Below are 10273 nucleotides of genomic sequence, written 5' to 3' on the forward strand. Positions count from 1 at the left end.
TGGGGAAAGATCAGGGTTAATTTAAAACCACTTCCTTTGATCCAGTGTGATTTTTTTTTTTAAAAAAAAAAAGATAAATAACCAAACTCCTTGAGGGAGAATGGGAGGAAACTAATCTCTACCATGTGATGGTAAATCAAACAGATAAATCCTGAAGAAAGTGGAGAAAAGGAGAAGGTGTGATAAAAGAAGGAAAATTGCCCATTTGATTTTCAAATGGGGTGTTGTGAAGCTTAAGCGAAAACCAAGGATACCAAATGCTTTGCTTATCTTAGTCCATCACTCATACCAACCAGTAGACCATGTTGGCTTTGTATGTGTTGGCACAGCAATTGGTAGTTGAAAGTACCAATTGTATTTAGACCAAAAAATGTTTCCTAGAGCTATGTTCTTAAGATAAGCCTAAATCTGTTTGCTGATCCTAGATAAAATCAACCGCCCGAATCAGTGGATTTTACATATCTTTTGCATTAACATCCAGCAACCGAGTGAATGGATCTACTGTAGCAGCAAATGGATTGAAATCAATTCCCATAACGAGCTTGAAACAAATGTGAGGAGTTCATTTGTCATCACAATCACATTGTATAGAGGGTCCAGCTGAGCACTAGTGGCTCCAACAAACCTCTGCTCCAAATTAGCATATTTGATTATGAAAATATTATTGGAGTGAAAGGATTGTATGCTAGCACACATACTGAAAAGATTTCTGATTGTGTAAATAAAAAGAGGGAAATTGGAGGAAAAGATGACAATGTTTCCAACAGTTTTGCTTGGATTGATGAATTACTTAATTCAGTATCACATTGAGGCTACACAATTAAAATGATTGCTTTAATGAATATTTCCTCAAGTACCATTCTGTCTGCTAATATAATGTGTCCAAAAAGCCTGATCATTTCTGAGAAATCAGCAGAGGAAAAAGACTAGGAATTTAAGAAGCCACTCTTGAGAATGAGGAAAGGCTAAACTTGGAGATTAATCTACAAATGTTGGTCATTTCCTTTTCTTAAGGAACAAAACATTATCTGATTATATTGTTTAATTCATTTGTAGATCATAATTTCCAGAATTCAATTTTCTTCATGTATTTTTTTGAAAATACATCAGATTTTAAAAGCATGCCTGATTTGCTCATATAGGAGAGAATTTTGAATGCTTTTTGTGTGTGTTAGGAGCTACTTGAGAAACTGCAAGTTGCTTCTGGTGTGAAAGAATTGGCCATCTGCATAGATGTTGCCCAGGAGATGCCCGGACGTTTTGATGTTTTACGATCCTTGTGGGAAGCTTCTCTCATGTCCCAGCATGGGGAGCTAGAGCTGACAGAGGAAGCTGATCTGCGCTCTCCCTGGATTCAAATTTCTGTTTGTCTTCAATCTTGCAAGCACAAGGGTTTAACTCATTGTGCCACCAGGAGCTCCATTTGAATGCTAAACTTATAATGGTTGACAAACAATTCTACACAGATACTATAATCAAGTTTGGAAATATATTTAAAAAACTCTTTTCACCATACAACACCTACACTGGGGGGGGGGGAACTAAGGCCCACAGACTGGATGTGGCTCTCCCAGGTCATTTACTCAGGCCTTGCGCTATACTTGAGACTTGAGGTTGCCCTACATCTGAAATAACTTGATGGCACACAACAATGGTCCTAATTCATTTGACTGTCTTATGAGCCAAAGGCAGACCCACAATTCCCACTGAAATACTGGTCAGTTTGTGTTGGTTACAATTGTTCTTTATTTTAAATATTGTATTGTTATTTCATATATATATATATATATATATATATATATATATATATATATATATATCATTACAAATAAGATATGCACAGTCTGCATAGGAATTTGTCCATGTTGTTTTCAAACTATAGTCCCCTCACAACAGTCTGAGGGACCATGAACTGGCCTAGAGCTTAAAATTTTTGAGGACCCCCTGACCTACACAAACACCTCAGGAACCAGTTCAAGGCTGAGACAGTGTCCATAGCACCCATTGATTATGGAGTGGAACCATAGCAAGGAAATGTCGTATGTGTGGTTAGACAGCTGTGGAAAAAGCATTTCTCCCCTAATCAGTCCAGTGAACTGTGCTGATGCATTGAAGATGGACACAGTATATTCCAGTTTCAAATACTGCATGGAATACACTCTGATTGGTTGCAGGACATTATTGGTCATATTCTGGATTTTTAGTAAGTTTTTTAATGCAATGTTTCTGGCTTGATGTGTACTGAAGTAATCATTCAGGATGTATGTTTTGTGGGCACCCTGCCTTCAAGCAAGGTCTAACCTGCATTATAGTATGTGTGAAGAACCACTCAAAGTTTGAATTCAATCATCCCTTGATGCTCCATGCAATCATGCTGGCCACATGACCTTGGAGGTGTCTACAGACAATGCTGGCTCTTCGGCTTAGAAATGGAGAAGAGCACCAACCCTCAGAGTCAGATACAACTGGACGTTTATCTTTACCTACTCTGGACTAAAATTAAGTTGTTTCAAATTAAGAAACAGAAATATAACAAAGAGTACCTTATGTGTCTTAAAAGGACAGGGGCTTCCAGTCCTATCATCCACAGCCACTCAGATATACTTCTCTCTCAAATGAGCGTGTCCCCTTAAAAGCAGGGTAGAGAAAGTATGAAGCATAGGCTCTACACATCCCATGGACATCACTTTTGCAACTCCTCTATCCCCACCCCTAAGTTCCCAAACATCTCCTGGACTGCCCCCAAAAAATTGACATGACTTCCAGGCAAAACCAAATCACAAAATTTAACCTCCATAAATGTTTTTGTGCATGTGCTTTCACGTCAATTATCACTTATGGTCTTCTTAAGCCAGGAATATTCAGATCTAGTTGCTTCCTCTGAAATATAGCCAACTAGCACTTGACATTTGTTAACTGTCTTCCATCCAAGTGCTAAGCAAGGCTAATCTTGCTTAATTTCCAAGATGAGGTAGGATAGAGGTGCCTGTCTTTAGGCAGAACTCCATGCAAAAATCCACCCCAACACACACACACACACACCTTCACCCCTTCAGATCTGCTGCTACCCTCTTTCAGATACTTTATTTTCTCATATTTAATTTCTCCATCCAAATGGTGACAGGAAGGGAGACATCATCAATTTCAGTTGTTATTTTATGTGTGATTTTCTTGTTCATTCAATATTCACCTTTTTCCTGGTATGAGACCCAAGATGATATCGGTTGGAGGTGAGGGAGTAATAAAGAAATGTCCCCCTTCCTCCAAACAGTTGCACACTCTATATTCAGGAATCAATTGCTTTAGTTGTGATTGGTTATTTACACTTTGGATACAATTCAAGAAACTGCAGCATCCAAAAACTAACATCACAACACTTGGACACTCAATTACAGACTTGATTTAGCAATGCCTTCTGGAGCCTGAGAAATGTAGCAAATTCCTTCAATGTCTTAGGTGAAATACAGCAACATAGCCTTTGCTTGCATCACTCTCTCTCTGGCCATGAAACAGTGGCAAGAGGTTTTTCTCTAAGTGTTAATGTCAAGGAGGGCTTCTCATGCCACATTCTTTTTTCTACATAGAAAATGCCAGCAAAAGTCCATTATATGATCCTTGTTGCATAGATCAAAGTGTACCTCATTTGACTTTGACTTGCTTCCTCCTTAGCATTGTGAATGACTGCAGCTAATCACAGTTGTCCTTGAATTCATGAAGAAGTCCAGAATGTGAGGCACTTTTCACGTGTTTAGATGTGCAAAGAGGTGGAAAAAAAGCTGAATAATGTGCATTGGTTACCAACTTTAGTCTTCATTAGAATGAATAAATGGCTCCCTTATAAAAAAGAGAGAATTCAAGTAGAGCTCATCCATCCAAAGTTGTCAATACCTATCTTGTAATGGCTCACAAATTTCAATCAGTGTTAATCTCCAGAGACTCCTGTACCTTTGTCCTTCATGAAATTTTAAAGCCTGTCTCTAATTTTAACACCAGAAGAGTGATACTTTATTCATTATTTATATGATATCCTGTGGATGTGATGTTTTAGTGTACAGCTAATGGCAGGCTTTACTTGTAAAATTACAGGTTTATGGGTCACTTCTTTGTGATGTCAACAAATGCCCTCTGACTCCACATATGTATACTGTTTAACCTTGCCACTTGTATTGCTCCGGTAACGTACACTCCAACCGCATCTTCTTCTTAGGGCAATACTTATCTCCCCATATGAGGTTCCCACAATATACACAATTAACCCTCCTTGTAAAGGTTCTAATTGCAAATATTAGAAGTGAATTATAGGGAATGGATTTGCTTATATACAACACACATTTATAAGCATATAGAATTCAGAGATTTGAATGAACACAGCAGAAATCTATGCCCACAACAGAAATGCATGCTCCATACAAGAAGGGGATTGCCTACAGGGCAATTTGGAGTGTATATACATTGTAGAATTAATGCAGCTTTCACTGCCATGGCTCAGTGCTACAGAATAATGGGAATTGTAACTTGGAGAAATTCAGTTATGGTAACAGTGTTTTTAACCCATTCTGCACTGACCTTGGTTTGGAACTGGGATTGACAGTTCAATTATTTTCAATGGCAAAACCATGAAGGAAAGAGGTCAGAGAAAGGCATTTTGGTAACAGCCAGGCAGACCTGTAGCCAGGATTTTGATTCGGGGGGGGGGGGGGGGGGTTGAGTCTGAGTGAAAGAGGGTGTACCCTAGCAAACCTTTTGTATCGTTACCCCAATACCCCCATGCATATGGGATATATTGAGTATGGTGATCAGATCATGATATGAATAAACATAACAGTTTAAATAATGCACCATTAAGGCCTTCTCGTGGACCACCATGAGAATTTCAGGGGGGGGGGGCTGAAGCCCCTCGAGCCCCCCCCCCCCCCCGGCTACATGCCTGTAGCCAGAAGATACCTTTATGGTGAAAAACAACTTCCTAGATTTCTCTGTAAGGGCTGTGGAACCCAGGAACAGGAAAGGCATGTACTCAAATTCATGAGATGTTGACTTCTCAACTGGAAGTGGATCGCTAAATACAAGCAGGACCATCTAGATTACAACTGGACAGGATTTCTTAGGTCTATAGCAAGGGTCCCCAGACTAAAGCCCACGGACCGGATGCGGCTCTCCCAGGTCATTTATTCAGCCCCCACCTTAAACTTGAGATTTACAACAATCCTAATTCACTTGACTACCCCATCAGCCAAAAGCAAGCCCATACTTCCCATTAAATCCTGGTAAATTTATGTTGGTTGGCAGAAATATGGAGAACATGGTAATCTCGCCAAACCGATTCAATCCCAGCTCTTCTGTGCAACGTTTCCAGATTCAGCACGTACATGCTGGTTCCAAGGTTGTTCTGGGCTAGATTTATACCAGGTTATCCTTCCCAATGTAGATGACCCCTAGTCTTGTCTGCAAACCCCTACCTTTTTGGTGCTGGTATAACGGGTAGTGTGCGGTTAGTGTCTAATAGACAAAAACAAGGAGTTCTGTATAGTTTATTCTCTACTTCATTATGGATATAGATAACTTATTGGTCTTTGGGGAATTTTGATTAAGGATATTAATTAATTTTAGACTTGATATATCATATACAGCTGGTTGTTTCTTTACTGCTGCCTAATGATATTTTCTCTCCACATGTAAGATTAAGTGCCTACAGAAATGAGAGACAAAGTAGTACATGGCAATGGAGCATGCTTTCTAATTATCTGGCAGTAAAGTTTTCATTGCAGGATGGATGGCTACTTCTGGGAAAAACCTAAGTACATAACTGCTTCCTCTAGCTTGTTTATGATTGTGTTTAAAAATAGGTATCATGATCCAGTGAGGAAGAATGTATATGGAAGCAGTCTACACATCTGCACATATATCCCATACAATCACGATGCTTATTTGGACCACAACGAACAGGTTGCATTCATCTTTTTTCATGTGAAATTCATTATTTGATGCCATCATTACTCAGAGCTGCCAGTTATTATCTGTTTGCTAATAGAAGATGGGATTTTGAAACAGGAAATAAGCAGTTCCAATGCACAGCCCTAACATTTCTGATATTTGTGAGCAGTTTAGTGTGTGTGTGTGTGTCTTTTTTAGAGATATGGACCACTTTTTCTGTTATTTGAAATTGTATGTAAGGAATAAAAAATATATTGAATTCTAGTCCATCCATATTACTATCTTTTATTTCAAATTATAAATCTACTTCTGTTGCAGTTCTGTATTATTGTATTGCTTGATTACAATAATGCAATTATTGTTTATTATTATTGATTATTGTATTGCTTGATTCTGTATTGCTTGATTACATTTTAATTATTGATTATTGTATTGCTTGATTCTGTATTGCTTGATTTTTCTATAGTTACAGAGAGCCTTGGTTTATTTATTTATTGTTGCATTTTCTCATAAAACATGTCTCAAAATGTGCTTGACTACATTTTCCCCAAAAAAATGTCTTTTTACATTTGAAAACAACATTCTGAATTCAGAATAGCAAAAATTGGAGGATGAGTTTATTGTGCCCTGCACATCAGTCTATGAATCAAAGAATCATAGAGTTGGAAGAGACCCTATGGGCCATCCAGTCCAACCCCCTGCCAAGAAACAGGAAAATTGCATTCAAAGCACCCCCGACAGATGGCCATCCAGCCTCTGTTTAAAAGTTTCCAAAGAAGGAGCCTTTACCACACTCTGGGGCAGAAAGTTCCACTGCTGAACAGCTCTCACAGTCAGAAAGATCTTCCTCATGTTCAGATGGAATCTCCTTTCTTGTAGTTTGAAGCCATTGTTCTGTGTCCTAGTCTCCAGGGCAGCAGAAAACAAGTTTGATCCCTCCTCCCTATGACTTCCTCCCACATATTTATACATGGCTATGATGTCTCCTCTCAGCCTTCTCTTCTTTAGATTAAACTTGCCCAAATCTTTAAGCCGCTCCTCATAGGGCTTGTTCTCCAGATCATTTTAGTCTGGACACATTCCAGCTTGTCAATATCTCTTTTCAATTGTGGTGCCCAGAATTGGACACACTATTCCAGGTGTGGTCTAACCAAGACAAATGATTACTTGGTAAGTTAGTAATGTTGGATTTCTCAGCCATATTTATTTACAATGAAAAATAATTAATGTCATAAATCACTTGAATATAGAAAAAGGAATCTTAGATTCAAATGACCTTACTGAAAAATGTATACTGTAATAAGTCAGAGGAAGTGCAATATAATACCAGCAAGAAAAAAGGAGAGAAATCAACAACAGAGCTTCATTCTTCTTCAATCTATATTATCCTAAAAGTCAAGTTTACATGGTAGTTTAGAATAATAGAATAAAAGGGAGAACAGGGCCACATAATGCATCAACTTTCCATTAACTTGGAGAACAGCAGCAGAATCATGTCGTCATGACATGTTTATATAGCAAGCACTTCTATCCTGCTTTTAACTTTGAGGACGGCTCCTCAAAGTCTTCGCAAGACAAGAGTTATGATCTCTCTTGCTCTGACTCTCCCCTCAAATAAATCTCTCCAGTAATATGTGAACTTGAGGAATAGAAGTTGACTGCCTTCAAGTAACCACAGTTTCCTTAAAGGAAGTAGCACAAGGAAAATCAAACATGACAGCAGGGCTATTTTAGACATCTTTTGGTTCCAGAGCCTTTTAGAATATTTTTGGGTTTGCTGTTCTTGAATGCTTTATTTGGGTCCTGAATTTACCCTACTGCCCCCCAGCAAACTGATCTGTTGCTCAGACTCCTGTCAAGTTCCTCCCTGAAGGTTCAGCCAAACAATAACCCTGTGTTAAATAAAGTTCCATTCAGATGAATTCTGTTTCATGATGTATGTGTGATTTCTTTTATCTTTCCATTCTAAGCATTCTGTTGCTAATGAAGCAGTTATCTTCTATTACCAAGACTCTGGATCAGCTGCTGAGTTAAGATCAACATGTTAGCTCCACTTGACCAACCTGTCTCATCTTGACTAACCCCTTTATCACACTGGGGCTTTAACTTAGGCAGCCCTGTTCTTCTGGAGTGAGCAGAATTCTGGGAAACATAGTTTAGGGTGAGGACTTTTGCATTCTCTGCTACAGAGGTCCTTGCCTTCCCATACTACATTTCCTAGAATTCTGCTCATACCAGAATAATGTGGCTGCCTGTGTAACAGTTCCGGTGTGGTTAGGCTATAATTGTACACATCTGCTGAAAGCAATATGCAATCTGTTCCCCTGCTGATTGGGAGATGGCAGACTGACATACTCACAATCAGAATCCCTGGGCATATCTACCTTAATAATTTGTTAGGGTTCATTCACCATGCTGGATGCCAAATTGGCCCTGAAGAGAGTCCCCACAGGAACTCCATGAACCAATGCAGAGGTGGAACGGAATCCCCACCACCAGTAGACAGCTACCCAAAATGTCTCTCTTTGTCCCCATGTTCAAGTACTCTCTGAGATCTATCCAGTACTCATCACTTGCCATGACATCAGTCAGTGTGACAGGGCACTGGGAGGGAAATGGAAATCCCCCCCCCCCCATCCTAGCACTTTCTGTTGTCCCTGGCTAACATCAGGAAAAAGTGATAGTGAACTGATGTGTCACAGCTGGAGAAAATTACAACATATAGGATAGAGGGGAAGGGAATTGCCATCCTGTGTACTTGGGCTGCCCAAGTCCAGGGAAAGTGAGATGCTACTGAAGACAATTATGGTGGGTTCTGTTTGAGAACAAGCCCAACTGTCCCCTATGGCCCTAAGTTGCAACAAGGCCTGGATTCTGAACCATAATTTTCAGACTTTTTCCCAACTTTTGATGACATGGGGCAAGTTTGCATTAAGGACCTCATCACATGATGAAGGTTTACTTCCATCAGGGCTCTGTCCTGGCTCTGTCTTGGAAGTGTTCTAAGACAGAGCCCTGAGAAAATGGGTGGATACCCGTGTTTGTATTAGGTAAGCCAAGGCCAGTGCAAAGGCAAGCCAGGTGGTCACACTTCCCCTTGTGTGATGGGAATGAAAGTGATGTGGTTTCCCCCACTGCCCTACAACCTGCTGTTACCCGGGTTGAGGACATCAATGGATGAGGTACTAAGTTGCCTTACCTGCATTACTTCAGATCAGCCCCATATGGTATCATAAATATCAAGGGATTTGAACATCCATGGATTTCAGTATTAATGAAGAACACTGGGACAAAACCCCAGTGGATATCAAGGCCCCACTACATTTCAGTTAGACTTATTATTTGAAAAACTTAGCATTTCATCCTGAAACATTAATATCCTTTGTGGTCAATAGAATACATTTGCAGCAGCTGCTACATGTTTTCTTATTCTTCTGAGTATCTCTTCATAAGTTGTTCCCACTGAACTGAAATTAACATTTTGTTCTACAACAGAGGTGGGAATGTATGTGGTCCTGAAAATACTGTTGAACAGCAAATTTCAGTCAATGGTGAATCATGTTGGGAACTCTAATCCAACAATATCTTGCTGCTTTTTTCCCACCCCTGATTTGATTGCCTGTTTCAACAAGGCCATTTTTCCTCTTCAAAAATCACTATCTCAAGAATGTCTCATCTATATTTTGAAAAGTTTGAGTTTGTCTCAAAGTAGACCCAGCATAGTAATCAAGTAATTTATTGATGTTAAAAGAGTTGCCTAAGCTAGGAAAGCATTTCAAAGCCTTATGGGACATTTAAAATACCCCCCCCCCCCCCGAGATAGATGAGTAAAGAGTTGTGCCAGGCATCCTCCATTAAGTTCTCACTGTTTTTGAAGCAAAGTATTAGTCTTAACTGTTGCCAAAGCGATAAAATCTGGATGTGAATCACTCATTATCACTTTGAGGGAAACTCTGGCTACATTGCAATATGCAATGATGACTCTCTCAGGATCATCAACCATCTTTGTCGCTGGTATTTGTTCGCAGATTGTCAGAAGGTGAAGTACTGCTCAAACACTGAAATGGAGCTGAGCGCCAGAACTAAATGTCATAAAAAGCAGAATAAGTTTAATAGTCCAAATATAATGGTGAGTTTTCATGATTGTTTCGGAAAGGGAGCCTGGTACAGAATAAACACTTCAGTGGAGCATGTCTGAAGGACCAAATAATAACAGAAAATAACAGCCTAGAGGTAATAAAATCTGGGAGGTTTTTTAAAATAAAAAAATAACATAAGTTTACTTTGTTTACCTAGCATATGCTCAATTTTAAAATATCCAATTGTTATATTGGAGTTA

The sequence above is a fragment of the Anolis sagrei genome, chromosome 2 (genome assembly GCF_037176765.1).
Source record: "Anolis sagrei isolate rAnoSag1 chromosome 2, rAnoSag1.mat, whole genome shotgun sequence".
In the NCBI taxonomy this organism is placed as follows: domain Eukaryota; kingdom Metazoa; phylum Chordata; class Lepidosauria; order Squamata; family Dactyloidae; genus Anolis; species Anolis sagrei.